Source organism: Hyaena hyaena, unplaced genomic scaffold (genome assembly GCF_003009895.1).
Source record: "Hyaena hyaena isolate Hyena2069 unplaced genomic scaffold, ASM300989v1 scaffold_215, whole genome shotgun sequence".
Classification (NCBI taxonomy): domain Eukaryota; kingdom Metazoa; phylum Chordata; class Mammalia; order Carnivora; family Hyaenidae; genus Hyaena; species Hyaena hyaena.
This window is the reverse complement of record NW_024080846.1, coordinates 664,335-678,773: the sequence shown is the minus strand read 5'-3', so window position 1 is coordinate 678,773 and position 14,439 is coordinate 664,335. Positions and strand designations below refer to the sequence as shown.

The 14,439-nt window shown below is 43.9% G+C and overlaps 1 protein-coding gene across 6 annotated transcripts in view; it reads left to right on the top strand.

Annotated features, from left to right (window-relative positions):
• The window catches only part of TACC1 (transforming acidic coiled-coil containing protein 1), a 124,410-nt gene extending 120,482 nt beyond the window's left edge, over window positions 1-3,928 (top strand). For all 6 annotated transcript variants that reach the window (XM_039242561.1, XM_039242563.1, XM_039242564.1 and 3 more), the window contains one exon: window positions 3,566-3,928. The gene's annotated coding sequence lies outside the window, so the exon portion shown is untranslated. The remainder of the gene's footprint in view (window positions 1-3,565) is intronic.
• The last annotated feature ends 10,511 nt before the right edge of the window (window positions 3,929-14,439 follow it).

Genomic DNA, 14,439 nt, shown 5'->3' with positions numbered 1-14,439 from the left:
CGGCCCTGGCAGGCAGGACCCCCTCAAAGCCGGGGTGCGGCAAGTCGGTCCCAGAGCAGTTCAGTCTCCTCTGCTTCTGTTTGTTGCTACAAAATCACCATTTACTCTTTATTTATCATCTTGCTATTTGAAATATGCAATGAAAATCTGCTTGTAAAAGGCTTAGGTGATCTCCTTTAGTGAAAAGGCAACTGTGGCCGTGGTAGCAGTTAGAAGGTGAAGAAGCAGTGTTTTACAAGTGTGACGTGTCGTTCTTCAAAAACTTTATTAAGGCAAAAAATTCCTTTCAAACTTAGATGGTAGAATTTTTAACAAAATGGGCCATAAAAAAAATCATGTGAACCGCTCCAAAAATCAGCGCATTTGGAATATTGTTGAACAAAGAGCGCCGAGTCCCAGAGCAGAGGAGTGCAGGAGCAGAGCCGCCCTCAAAGCCTAACTCCTCACGCTCGTGCTGCGTGAGGAGTCACAGGGTGGGGGCCTTTAACCCCAAGATGGAAATTTTCCATGTAATGCCAGTAAACTCCCCTCCGTGTGGTAGACAAAACCAAATCCATGCAGTGTTTTAAAGCACTCCCGTTGTCTTAATCTTACACCCTCTTCACGGTGATATGCACTCTATTCCATACAAGTAAGTTTTCGTACCTTTCTTGTAAAACTCTTGCATGATCCAACTTCCGCAATGAATTGTGCCTCGTGGAGAACCTCTGTAGATCTGTAAACATGGGTTTTTTTTTCCTGTAGCCGTGTACTGTTCACAGGGGTGCAATCTTCAGCCCCAGGGAGGTCAGTAGTGTCCTTTGAAGCTAGAAGTCATGTCTTACCGATATGCATTTATCGTAATTGGTGCTTAGGCTGTATTTTAAAGCCTATTGTCTTAATATTTTGTACAAAAAAAGAACAGAAATGATCTGTGGTTGGAGAAGTGACCTGACAATCATGTTGGCTCTGAAAGCAGCTGCCACAGTCCTGCGTGGTCGCTGCACGCAGTCAGAGTGCCCGTGGACTGCATGTGTCTCCAGTTGCTGGAGCTGGTTTCTGTTGCCGGCCCTCCGCCCCGAGGGGAATTAACTGTGCGTTTTGCAGGAAGAAACGTTGCTCAGCCTTTCTGCTGCTGTGTTTTGGTGAGATATCTATGTTTTGTTTGTTTTATATTGATCTGTTTTAAGCACAGAAGGCTTATAGTGGTCTCCATTCTAAATCCACGGTCCTCCATTCAGGCTTCGTGTGTATATTAAAAAAGTAGCTGTGTGTTAAAACCAAGGTGATGACAATCCTTCCCTAGCGTGCTGGTGGGAGAGACCTCCTAAAGAAACCCCAGCAAATGAAGTTGCTGCACAAGGATTACGAAGGGCCCTGGTCGAGGAACGTGGGCCTCTGGCCTCTCGACCACAGGCAGTACAAGGGCGTGTCCTTCCTCCTCATCTAATAGATGGATATTCTCTGACAAGAATAAAAATGGAGCTTGTTTAACTGGCAAATCAAGAGAATATCCAGGGCAGAAAGAAGTTATGTTTGTTTCTCTTGAAAAAATAAGCAAAAGCAAAACAAACAAACAAAAACTTTCAAAATTTTGGAGAGTAAGAGTTTAGCCTACAGCTTTGCTTCAAAGCATGTGAGGGCCATTACTTGTGGGGTAGGAAGTAGTAAATTCTGTCAGCAGAGTGAGAAGCAGAAGTGAAGGGAAGCCGCGGTCCCAGATAGCTTTGGGAGCAGTAGGTGATCGACTTTGTTGAGACTGTGGACCCAGAGCCAATTCTTAAGTTTTTGATTCTGGCAAAATGTGGATAGATGGTCTTCACCTAAGAGTGTTTTAACGGCGAGATTTAGTGTAAGACAGACTGAACAGTTTGTCACTTGGTTGGCTAGTCAGAGTCAGACTTCCTGAGATTTACTTTATTTGGAGAAGCTCCTGGAAGCCAGTGACCTGCCCAAACCTTTTGTTCTGTAAAAGTTGTTCTGGAAATACTGAGAAGCCCAGTTTTCTCACGTGGTTTCTAGCTTCTTCAGACCCACCCCAAATTAGGAAGTGCAGAAGCACATGATGGTGAAAACCTCTGAGGATCTGGCGGCCTTCCAGAATGATATGGAATCCAAGGGGAGATTCGTGGTACGTCTTGGAGACTAGCTCAAGTTGAATTCTCTGTGCAGCCAGTCACCCTTTCTACCTGTCCCACACCGTGTGCGATACTCACACAGATACTTAGATATTTATGAGACAGCCCCGAATCAGCACTGTTTATAAACGGGGACCATAAAGTGCCCCGAACGTTCCTGGGCTGACTGAGCAGCCAGACCAAAGCGCTCGTTTTAAATAAAGGTAACAGGAGGCCCATTGGTGGCTCTCCTGGCTCAGAATGGAGTTTTAAAGAGCAAGCGTCAGTAAGTCTTGTGTGCTGTGGTTGGAGGTGATTCCGCACATCCTTTTTTAGTGGATAAAAGCTCTGATGCTCCGTTTTAATTTCCTGTGGTTCTTCACTCCGACTGGCAGCCACGTCCTGACCTGTGCGTGACTGCCGTCCCTGTCGTCGTGGTGTGACCGTACGAGCTTGCTCTCGGACTTGGGTTTCTTACTTTAGCCTCTTGTTGGGAAGAGAGAAACTAGATGTTGAAAGATTAAATGTTTCAGGCAAAGGATTTTAAAGTAAAGATGTATATATTCTGAAGATTTTAAAAGATAGATTATTCTTTGCTTATTGAAGAGTAAATATAGTCTGGGAATCCCAGAATGCCAAGCCAAAGGTCTAAGAAGTCATCTTCTTTAAAGATTTTAATAAAGTAGTATTGCGAGGAGACTTCTGTCCAAAAAGGTTTGACTGGCCTCCAGATTCCAGTGGTTTTGGAAAAGCAGGGTGTCTCTCAAACCTTGAGTCTCCCGCATAGTAAACGTAAAAAAGGACTGATACACTAGGCAACTTCTCTCTGAGGGTCTCCTCTGGAAGATACTGTAAACGGCAGCACTTCCAGGGAAGACCCACTCCCTCGTGCCCAGAGCTAGCATTCTGGAGACTAAAGATTGCACTTTCCGTAGTTCTTTGTCCAAATGCAATCCCATTTCTGTGCCTCTTAGCATGCAGTTAGATTTGGACAAACAAGATTCCTAAGGAATGACTTTATTAACTATAATATGGTTACAGCTGTTACCTATAGATACATAGATATATAGATCCTGGTTATAGTTCTAATATGGAGACGGCGCACTTGACGCCGGCCTGTGGCAGTCTGAATAACGCTTTAACCCATCTGGAGGCGGCCAGGCACAGAGCTGAAGTGTGGCTTGAACCTTCCCTGTATCCATTCTTCACTCTAGAGCCCTGAAGGTGTCACTTTGTCCCCCTCTGCCTTTTAGTGGTATCTGAAATACACAAAAGTCTGCCCCAGTCACATTGTTAAGCCGATGCTCTGTGAAGAACTTCCACGTGGACATGTGAACATTTGAACCCCAGACCCCACCCTCCGTCCGGATACAGGGCAGCCTGCAAGTTCCCAGCCACACCCACAGCCTCTGCCCAGCCCCCTCTCACACCAGTGGACAGGATCCAGGCGTTCCTTTTAAACCTCACAGGTAGCAGTCAGCTTGTCGGTGTCGCCATTAGCAAGCGTGTTTGCCAGTAGATGCCCATTTGTACTCACGTGCCAACAAGTAAACGTCAGCTGCCCATCTGCTTCCGCTGCGTCCCCGCGGGTGCCGGGAAGTGTGTGAGGAACCTCTCGTCAGGAGGCGTGAACACTCCACTGACTACCGCTGTCAGGATCGTGTCGTGTGGAATAATCATCTACATAAATTTTATATGCACAGTACTTCCCCTTTTATATGTCAGGTAAATATTTGTAAAAGTTATACTCACACAAATGAAATGATTATAATGATTACTAATATATTTTTTCCATGTTTCATTGCCTGAATAAAAACTGTTTACCACTGTTAGAGCTGGGTGTGTGAATGTTTTTCCCCTGGTTATAAGTCATCTTCTCCCCGAGTGTGAAAATTTTTGTCAGCCTCGCTTTTTTGAGAACTCCGTATTTCAGCCTAAAAATAGAGAAGATGACATTTTCACTGCACTCATTTTCGTGAAATTTTATGTATTTGGTTGGGTGCGTAATTAAAACAAACAAATTTCGGAATTCAGACCTTGCCGCATAAATTTCCATGCCTTCGCATCTGTGCAAACAAAGTTTTTAATTGAGTGCTTCTTGGTTTTGCTTAGAGACTGCCTGTCGGCCCTGGCATTTTTCAAGCCCTACGAACCTAAGTCAGCTCCAGCTCTCTGGCTCCTCGGAGGACACAGGATAAAGCCAGAACTGTGCAAACATTGCAGGAGGGCCCACAGAAAATAGTGGGCGATTTAGGTTTCTTCTAGGTTAACACCAGGAAAAACATTTTCAGTCCCGGCTAGACTGACTTTCTGCTTACAGGGTTAGGGGACAGGGCAGGACATTTCATGAGTTTGATTGTAGGAAAAGGTCAATGAAAAGGCTGCTCAGGGCTCCACTTCACAACCTGGTGGGGAACCCCTGAGGAGGGTCAGAGCACTTTCGCTTTCTTACCACTGGCCACATCGTAACACATCACAGCCTAGAAAGTTCCGTCCTAAAAGGAAGGTCTCTCACTCGTGTGCTCCTGAACCAGCAGGAGGGGACACAGCCTTTCACTAAGCGCTGACGACAGGAGAAATCTCATCTTCTAAGAATTCTTGAGAAGATGGAAAGTACCTTTCTACTATCACAGAATTTTATTCTTAGACAATATGAGACCAAAAGTGTTTTTCACACTTTTGCGAATAGGGGATCATGGGATCATTTTAGTTAGTGGCAGCCCTTGTTTTGTAAGAGAACCCATGACAGGAAGTCAGGTATCACACAAGGATAAGCAGTGTTTCATGAAAGCTCTTTTAGGTAGAAGTGTGTTTGGACTAGGGCATGATGAAAAACTCATTTCTTGCTACGGCTGGTGGTCAAAGTGTGAAAAAACAGTCAACAACTCAAGGCCTTCTGCACTGATAGAAACTGAGGCCTGGGGAGAAATGTGGCCAAGATTGTGCAGCACTCAAAGCGGGCAACAAAATGGTCACTTCGTCCTTTTCAAGCTCTTCAAATCCAAGACCTCTCCTGTTTGGATAAAGTAGGCATTTTCTAAGTTTGTAGGCATTTGAGGACCAAACAGAATGCCTTTTTTTCTGCATGCATTTGTTCATTTATCAAATAAATACTTCCTGCCTCTACAGAGTTCACAGTGAACCATGCCAAGTTTCCAAGGCTGGTTAGCAGAAGAGAAGTTGTTTTCACGTTTGACTGAAATGTAATTGAAATATAAGTGAGAACGTTAATTACAACTTCTTTCCCAGCAGAAGGCCATTCCTAGCCTACACTTCTTTGCCCGGTTGTGATTTGTAGGTTATTTTATCCAAGTTATTGTGCCTGAGGATGGGGACACAGTGGCGCTTACAGATAAATCTAACCCCCCAAAACAGGACAGGAGGGCTTGGAACTGTTGTTATGTGCTGTGGCAAGGGCCCAGTGCTGAATGAGTCTGGGAGGAGAGACCATGTATTGGGAAGGACACACAAATCGAGTAGAGCACCAGGCCATGTATACCAACACTTGGCTCAGACTGGCTTTAGATCCAGCGTCTCTGTGATGTCACCTGCCTGAGCGTCAGTTTTCCCAACTAGGGATAATAGTTCCCACCTCCCCAAGTGGAGGTGAGGGCTCTGCAGGAATGGATGCATAGTGCCTGACCCTTGGGTCCTTAAGGGGTAGTGATTATCATCACCTAACGCTTGGAATTGAAAGTTTCAAATGGAGACTCTCCCTTAGAGCCAATTGATTTTGCTAGGAGACATGTCTAACAGAGCTTCAGAAACTTCAGCGTTCCCTAACTTTGTTCTTTTATTAGAGATTAATAGGAAGCGGAAGTGTGGAGGATTTGCCGAAGACACGTCCCAGAGTTAGGGTGATTGAGCAGTTAAATGGAAATGGGAGGCCCTGTTTGTGCCACAGACTGTTCTAAGCCCTCCCCCCCCGCCCCCGCCCACACACACCTGTACTAGCTGTGAAATCACAGATCTCTGATCTAGTTTTCCTTCACCAGAATATGTAGGTCTCATGGGAATATATATTATGCAAGAACAGACCGAAGATATAATTCAGTTAACACAACTTCACTTTTTAGCTAATTTAAAGGAAAAGGTAAATGATGTTTGTGTCCTCTGTACACGAGATAGGTGCCTTTACAAATACATCACATCAACAATTCCATGTGGTTGGAATTTTTTTTTTAACTGATGGGGAAAATAAGGTTGAAAAACACCATGAAGGGGTTAACTGAAAGGTGGAGCCGGCATAGAACCCAGGTCTCTGATCTCAAATCCCATCCTCCTTAAAGCCAACTCCATGTTGAGGGACAGTTTGGAACATACCCTTCAAGAAGGCAGAGGATGATTTTTTTATTCAGCCAACGAATTTTCTCCCTCCTTCCTCATCCCCAGTGGGACTATTTCAGTGGAAATCAGAGAAGCCATTGCAGAGCGTCCCCACAGTTCAGGCATGTAAGACCAGGAAACCTCAGGGATGCATTATCAGTTCCCATATCGGAATGGCGCAGTTAAGGGAGAACAAAACTCCAGGTCTACCTTTGGCTTCCTGGCTTTGCAGAAAGAGCTTGGCACGGGAGACGGAGCCCCGGGTCCTAGTCCCAGCTTTTGTCAGCTGCGTTTAGTCAGGCCTCAACCCCTTCTTGTGGACTGAGAATGCTAGAAGGTCCCTTCCTCTGATTTCTGATTTCACAGGTCTGCCCAGAGTGCTGACTGTAAGGCAAAAGGGCTCCCGGTTTCCCTTTCAAAACCATTCTAGAAAGGCCTATCTTCAGATGTACTGACAATAGCTGACTTGCCACAAGGTGGTGGGTCCCAGGGGCTGTTTGCAGCGTCCACTATGGCCGCAGCGTTCAGAGAGGTAAGCGCCAGCCCCACGCCACCCAGGAAGGGAAAAGGCCTGGGCCCAAGCCCCAAGCCAACATCCAGGTTTGTGCTCATTTTCTCGGGCCACCTGCTCCAATCTAGGCCTCGGTTTTGTCCGCAGGATGAAGTCAGGCTTTATCCTCCAAGCCTCTCCCAAGAGTGTCATAGCCCCTGTCCCCAACACGCCCATGACTCAAGCGGACCCGTGCTGAACAGTCCCCGGGCACTATGCCCACACACTCAGGCGTTCGTTTGCGCACCCTGCGGAGACAGCCAGCCCGGATCGCCATGCCTTTCTGGAAATAAAGTCCATTGCCAAAATGTGTTGAGTTCTCAAGATGTGCACACTCATAATCACAAGTATTCAACCGTAAGACACTCTATAAACAGGATTTTTTTTGTCCCAGACATCAAAAATGACAGCGCAGTTGGCTAGTTTGGTGCATTCAGACAAAAATCACCATATTTTACTAAAATCTTAGAGTTGTCGAGGTGTCGTGCAGTGAAGAACGTACCCGAGATTCCTCCGAAAAGGGTGGTGGTTACTGTAATTTGTCATTTATGAAGTTCTGGTTTTTCCAGATACTTTTTTTCTTTCGCCCCTTCAATTGATCTTTGTAACATTACCAGCTTTCGGCAAAAAACAGAGGTCTGAAATATATTTCCTGCAGCAGCTTCGAGTGCAAATGTGTGTGAATGGCCACTGGGGGGCTCCACTCAAACTGCGAGTCAAAACCCATTTGGGAGGGTGTGAAATAGAAGCCAGAAAAGAATGCTCGCTGTAAGAATTAACAGTGAAGGGAAGCACCGAGCTGTGGAACTTGAATTTCACCTACACATACGTGTGTGTACTAGGTTGCGATTTTTAATGAGTTAGACGGTCTGAAAAGTTGAAACAAAACAAAAAACAAAGACAACTTGGAATTTTGAAAGCCACTAACTAACTGCAGGTTATGGGGAAGGGGGCTGTGGAATCAGTCATGTGTTTTGTGGGAGCCAAAAAGAGCTTATAGTTGCAATGTCCATCTCTTAAAAGCAAGCTACGGGGTTAGAACACTTAGTAACCAACAGCCATGGTTTATAGTAACTTGAAATCAAAACTTTAGAACAGGAACACAAAGCTGCGTTCAGAAAAGAGGACATAATAAAAATTCCTTCCTAATGCTCAGTTGAGAGGGAAAGAAAAGAGGAAGTTGGGGGAGAGCAGATAAAGAATAAAAGCCTGCGAGCTCAAAAGTGCTCTAAAAAGTAAAATCTATTTTGAAAAAGAATGAAAGCAAAATTCTCTCCTTTCCCCAATCCCCACCATCCTGAACGCTCCCTCCTCTGTGGCAGCAGAGGGCGGGCTCCTTAGGTTCAAAGCTCCATTTCTGTTTTGCTACCAGTACTAAAAGCTAACCTGACTCACATCCTAAAAAACGAACCTCTTCTGTTAGAAACAAGACCTCTCCCTGATTACAAGTTCTTATCCTAAACTCCATTTGCACAGTTCAATTCTAAATTATACTTAAAATTTTTTTAAATGTTTACTTTTGAGAGAGAGAGAGAGAGGAGAGGGGAGGGGGAGAGAGAGAGAGAGATACAGAATCCCAAGCAGGCTCCAGGCTCTGAGCTGTCAGCAGAGAGCCGGATGCTGGGCTTGAACTCAGGAACCATGAGATCATGACCTGAGTCACTTGACTGACTGAGCCACCCAGGCACCCTAATTCTAAGTTATAAATGTGTGCATACGTAGTAAGTGACTAAAATCTTAATCAGATTTGGGTGATTTTCTGTTACCTTGAACACCATTCTTCAAGTAAATAACACAAGCATCCTAATTGCACCTAAGCGAATAAGTGACTAATGAGGTTACCACAGGTTTTTTTAGAAGTGTGATAAAATTGGAAGTTGAATCTGGGAGTCTGAGTTAGTGAAAGAGACCTAAAGAAAAAACCAAGAAGTCTCAGCACAATGTCACAGGTGGAAATCAGAGAATTCCAGAGGTCTGGTGAAATAATGGATCCGCTGGAATATTTATTGAAATAACCACCAGCTTCTCTAGACATTTTAAACCCAGTTTGGAATAATTTTAGATTCACAGGCAAGTTGCAAGGATTCTCTAGACTTTTCTTCCTTCTCGTGTGGTTAGCTCTCTGCTTCTACCCTTCCCTATTTCTTATCCCACTGTTCCAAGAGGGTCTGAGTGTTTACTGAGCATTTACTATGTGCCAAGTCCTGGGTAGGTGCTGATGGGGGAAGCTTTATTCGTTTCTTTCTTTCTTTCTTTCTTTTCTTTCTTTCTTTCTTTCTTTCTTTCTTTCTTTCTTTCTTTTCTTTCTTTCTTTCTTTCTTTCCTTCCTTCCTTCCTTCTTTTCCTTCTTTCCTTCCTTCCTTCCTTTCTTTCTTTCTTTCTTTCCTTCCTTCCTTCCTTCCTTCCTTCCTTCCTTCCTTCCTTCCTTCCTTCCTTCTTTCTTTCTTTCTTTCTTTCTTTCTTTCTTTCTTTCTTTCTTTTCTTTATCCATTTCTTTCTCCCTTTTCTTCCCCAGGGCTTCCCCTTTCTTTTTTCAAGCATTATTGGATTTTTGTGGTATGTTCCACAAAGGGACGAGGAGGCACTATGAGCTCTTCACCCCGTCTTAGAAACAAGCACTCCTGTGGTTATAGCTGAGTGGTAGCATCGTGGGCCCCCTCTTTTCCAATAAGATATATTACTTTAATACATTTTTTAAAGCCACAAATTGATGTATGATGATTTGCCATAGATGAAAGAAAGGCCGCTTTCCTTTTCTTCCCTGCATCTTCTTTGCAAAGCACCCGAATCTGGTTGAGAAGAGAGCTGGGTGTCAGACCTGGCCTCCGTGCTGGGGCTCTGACAGTCGCTGCAATGTCGCGGACCCCTTTTCTCACCTGTAAGATACCAGGAGTTCAGACTCACTCTGTGACTCTGTGTTCTTTTTTAAAACTGCGTATATGTGTAGGGATACTAACACTTTAAATGTGCCGTTTAAACTTGAGCTCTTTTCCAATTTCTGTTCAGATTTCCTTCCTATTGCAGATCTGTTCTCCTGACACAGCACTTCTCTTAATTCATTTGGTCACAGTTCTGCATTGAAAAATGCTTTTTATGGAATTCTCGTTTGAAAGTCCACCATCCAAATTAACATTTGCCTGAGCCCTAGAGGAGATCAAATCATAAACAGAAATAGAGCTGTGCCTATGTGTGTATACCTTTAGTACCTCGGTGTTCATGGACTCATGGTCTTCAGGGAGGACAGGGTTCACTTGGCTGGAGGCAAATGCTTTTGTTCTGTGTGGGAGATGATATGAGTGAGGGGGAGGAAGGCGTGTGCACTGGGAGGCAAACCAGGCAGCATGCGTAGATTCCAGCTGGGTCCATTTCAGTTCTGTAGGTGGATCAAACTCTGGGCCTATCTGTGCTTTGGGCCCCCGATCTGCCATTTTCCTAATTCTGGAAAATTCCTAATTCTGGTCTATGGAATTGACCACTGCCCGTGTAAGATCATCTGACAGTTTTTCTAGCTTCTCTGGAGAAGGCATCCTGTAATGTGATTCTGGTCCCATTTTTTTTGATCAGTAGATATTATTTAGACGTTTCTATTTCTATTTTGTTCTAAAGAAGGATTTAAGGCAGTTTACAGGCAGGGTATAAAACCATTGGCGTCACTTAAGATTTCAGTTAAGACTGATTATGATAAAGGACTTGGTTAGTGCAGTTGGGACTAGTCACTGCCACCCCACCCACAAGACAGGCTTGGCCAAGCCAGCCATCAGCTTGTCATCACTACAGATTGAATATTTCTGAAACGATTTAGCAAGTTACTCTCCTAAAATGTCTCCCTTTTGCCTTTAACCATTTGCTACTTAATTCAACATTTTTTGGACATCTATTACATGAGAAGGACCAGATTAAAGGTGATATGAATAAGGCATAATTCTTGCCCTTCATGTACCTGTTGTCTAATCCAGTGGTCCGCAAACAATGGCCCAAGGCCAAACCTGGCCCCCTGCCTGCTTTTGTATGGCCCTCAAGCTAAGAATGCTTTTTACGTTTCTAAACGGTCAAAAAAATCAGAAGAAGAATATTTCATGTAATGTGAAAATTCTATTAAATTCAAATTTCAGTGTCTGTGGATAAAGTTTGATTGTAGCACAGCCACATTCATTTGTTTAGGTAATGTCTGTGGCGCTTTCACGTCACAGCAGCAGAGTTGTGGAGGAGGTGTGACAGAGACTGACCCGTAGAGTCTACGATATTAACATCTACTCCTTTACAAAAAAAAAAAAAAAAAGCCAGCCCCTGTTATATTCAACTAATCTATTGACTGTCTACTGTGTTCCTTCTTTTTCTTTTTTAAATTTTTTAATGTTTACTTAGTTTTGAGAGAGAAAGAGCGTGAGGCAGGAAGGGGCAGTGAGAAAGGGAGACACAGAATCCCAAGCAGGCTCCAGGCTCTGAGCTGTCAGCACAGAACCTGATGCGGGACTCGAACTCACTGATCTCGAAATCACAACCTGAGCCAAAGTCGGATGCTTAACTAATGGAGCCACCCAGGCGCCCCTACTCTGTTCTTTCTTGGTGTTTATTTGGTTCTGTTGTTCTCCGCGCTGGAGTTACAAAGAGCCTGTCCTAGCAGGCCTCACACTTTAAAAAGAAGTGGAGTCTAACGCAGTGATGTCCTTAATAGTGACATCACAGTGATCTGCGTGCATATTATAGATAGTAACAATCCTCATGAACACTTCGTGCTTCTGCATGCCAAGCACCAACTCTCAAGACTGTACAGGCGTTAACCCACTTGGTCTTCATAGTAGCCCTATGAAGTGTTAAAAGTTTTAGAAGAGTGTATAATCATGACTTTTGTTCAGATATAAAAAATGAACACACATCAGAGATTTTATTAAACTCATGAATTAATGAGGGAACCTATAAAATGTTTTAAGTGGCTCAGAAGGGAAGCCAAAGAGCCTAAACATATAAAGACCACAGGGAATTCTGAAATAAATGTATAGATACAAAAAGGGGTCTATCCTCAAGGCAATAACCAATTGCATTCTATCTGACAGAGTTCATTTGCATTTCAATTGACAAAAATTGTTTTCATTGGTATCAGTTTCCTTTCTTTTTTTAATGCTTATTCATTGTTGAGAGAGAGAGAGACAGAGCATGAGCAGGGGGAGAGGCCGAAAGAGAGAAAGAGAGAGAGAGAGAAGGAGAGAGAGAGAGGGAGACACAGAATCTGAAGCAGGCTCCAGGCTCTGAGCTGGCTGTCAGCACAGAGCCCGACGCAGGCCTCGAACTCCTGAGCTGAGCTGTGAGATCATGACCTGAGCCAAAGTCAGACGTTTAACCGACTGAGCCACCCAGGTGCTCCTCATTGGTATCAGTTTCCTACAATTTATAGATTTGAAAAGAAGCTCAAGGACAAAAGATGGAGGTAACAGACAGATCCCTAAGCTTTCCTTTGCCTATTTCAAAGTGGCAGTTTTTTTCAACAGAATTCAGTATTACAGTGTCCATAAAATATATTTTTTATAGATGGAAGATGTCCTTCATGATGTCATGTATATTTCCTCTGTTTCCAGACTTCATGGACACCTTGTATTATCCCCATTTTTGTAGATGAGGAATCTAGAGCAAGTAAACTTGTCCAATGACCCAAGGTAGCATGTGGCAGAATCAGAGTTAAAATTCAGACAGGCCGGCTTAGCATGTCTACATTCTATGCATGTCATGAGTGATGCTCATCTGTACATATACTCCCTTGTGCAGGACACCTAGAATCTGCACAGTCCCCACTGGGCACTCCCTTCTCTTCCATTAAAGATTTAATGGGAGTGACTTCATTACTACGAGGGGTCTCCTTGGTAATATAGCTAGGATGGATTTGAATCTGCATTCCCTGCCTTATGTCCAAAATCCAATGCTCTTCCCCAAATTGCTGAGAATTCTAGAGGCTGAACTTTGGATCTAGCCTCCTTTCTCCAGTGAATTCTTATTCTTCATCTTGAATCTAATGGCTATTTCTATTTCTTTATACTTGCGTTGGCTCAAAAATGTACCTTAGCACCTTATTTATTTATTTTTAATGTTTTTTATGTTTTGAGGGACAGAGAGAAAAGAGAGCACAAGTGGAGGAGGGGCAGAGAGAGGGAAAGAGAGGATCTGAAGGGGGCTCTGATCTGACAGCAGACAGCACAATATGGAGCGCCAGTCCACCAACTGCGAGATCATGACCAGAGCTGAAGTCAGACACTTAACCGACTGAGCCACCCAGGCGTCCCCACTTAGCATCTTTTTTAATCTTCACCAAAGTAAAAACAATGACAACGATAATAAAGAAATCTTGTGGACATAGAACTACTGCAAAACAACAAGTTAACGTCACAGAAATGCAGCAACTTACATTTTTATTAGACATGCCCAGTAATACCTAGTACTTATGGAGTGCTTGTTATGTGCTAGGTATACCTATATGTTTACATACACAGTAAACCCCTCCATAAGAAATACTTGGGGCCCAAATTTTGCAATCCCAAAAAGGCAGGATTGCATTCTTGGGAGGTTTAATGGTAGGATTGGGGTGAGCCTGTGCTAGTTGCTGGCCTGGCATTCCAGACGTCCAGCTGTGCTTTCGGATTCCATCCTGGAGGCTGGCACCAACCACCTACTGGTGACTGACCACTCTGGATTAAATACCGATAGGGTCAGTCTCTGGTCCTGTGGTTAGCTGGACTTCCAGAATGGCAATTTCAGGAATCTCCTGGTTAGATGGTGCCAGGGAGATGGGCTGGGTGAACACCAGGGATGCCACACATTCCTTTCTGTCTTTTGGGGTTGGGTCACCCTTCCTTCACACACTCCCCTCCCCCAGAAAAAATAAGAACCTTAGGCCACCACAATCATGTGAATGTTCTCAATTCCACTGAACTGTGCACTTAAAAATGATTAAAGTCGTAAATTCTGTGTTATGTGTATTTTACCACAATTAAAAAAAAAAAAGAGCCTTAACCCAATCCTGGCTGAGAATGGGAGATGGGCAGAGGGTAAAAGCCAATCTCTTCTCTCTAAATTTGCTTTGTTGCAAGGTGCACCATGGTGGGTCTCATAGATGTGAACCTAAGTGACCTAACTCTGGAGTTCCCATTTCCAGTCACATTATCTAGACCACATTACCATTCCGCCTCTTGGTTTACCTATTTTCAAGAACAGCAAGTGCATCCTCTTTATTATACAGAACAATTCAATAAATTCCTCCATTGGATCTGTCTGTTCAGGCTCTGCTCTGTGTCCCATCTTTTTTTTTTTTTTTTATGTTTATTTATTTATTTTGAAAGAGAAAGAGAGAGAGACAGAGACAGAGACAGAGAGAGAGAGAATCCCAAGCAGGTTCTGCACTGTCAGCACAGAGCCTGATGCGGGGCTCAGTCTCACCAACCATGAGATCATGACCTGAACTGAAATAAAAGAGTAGGACAC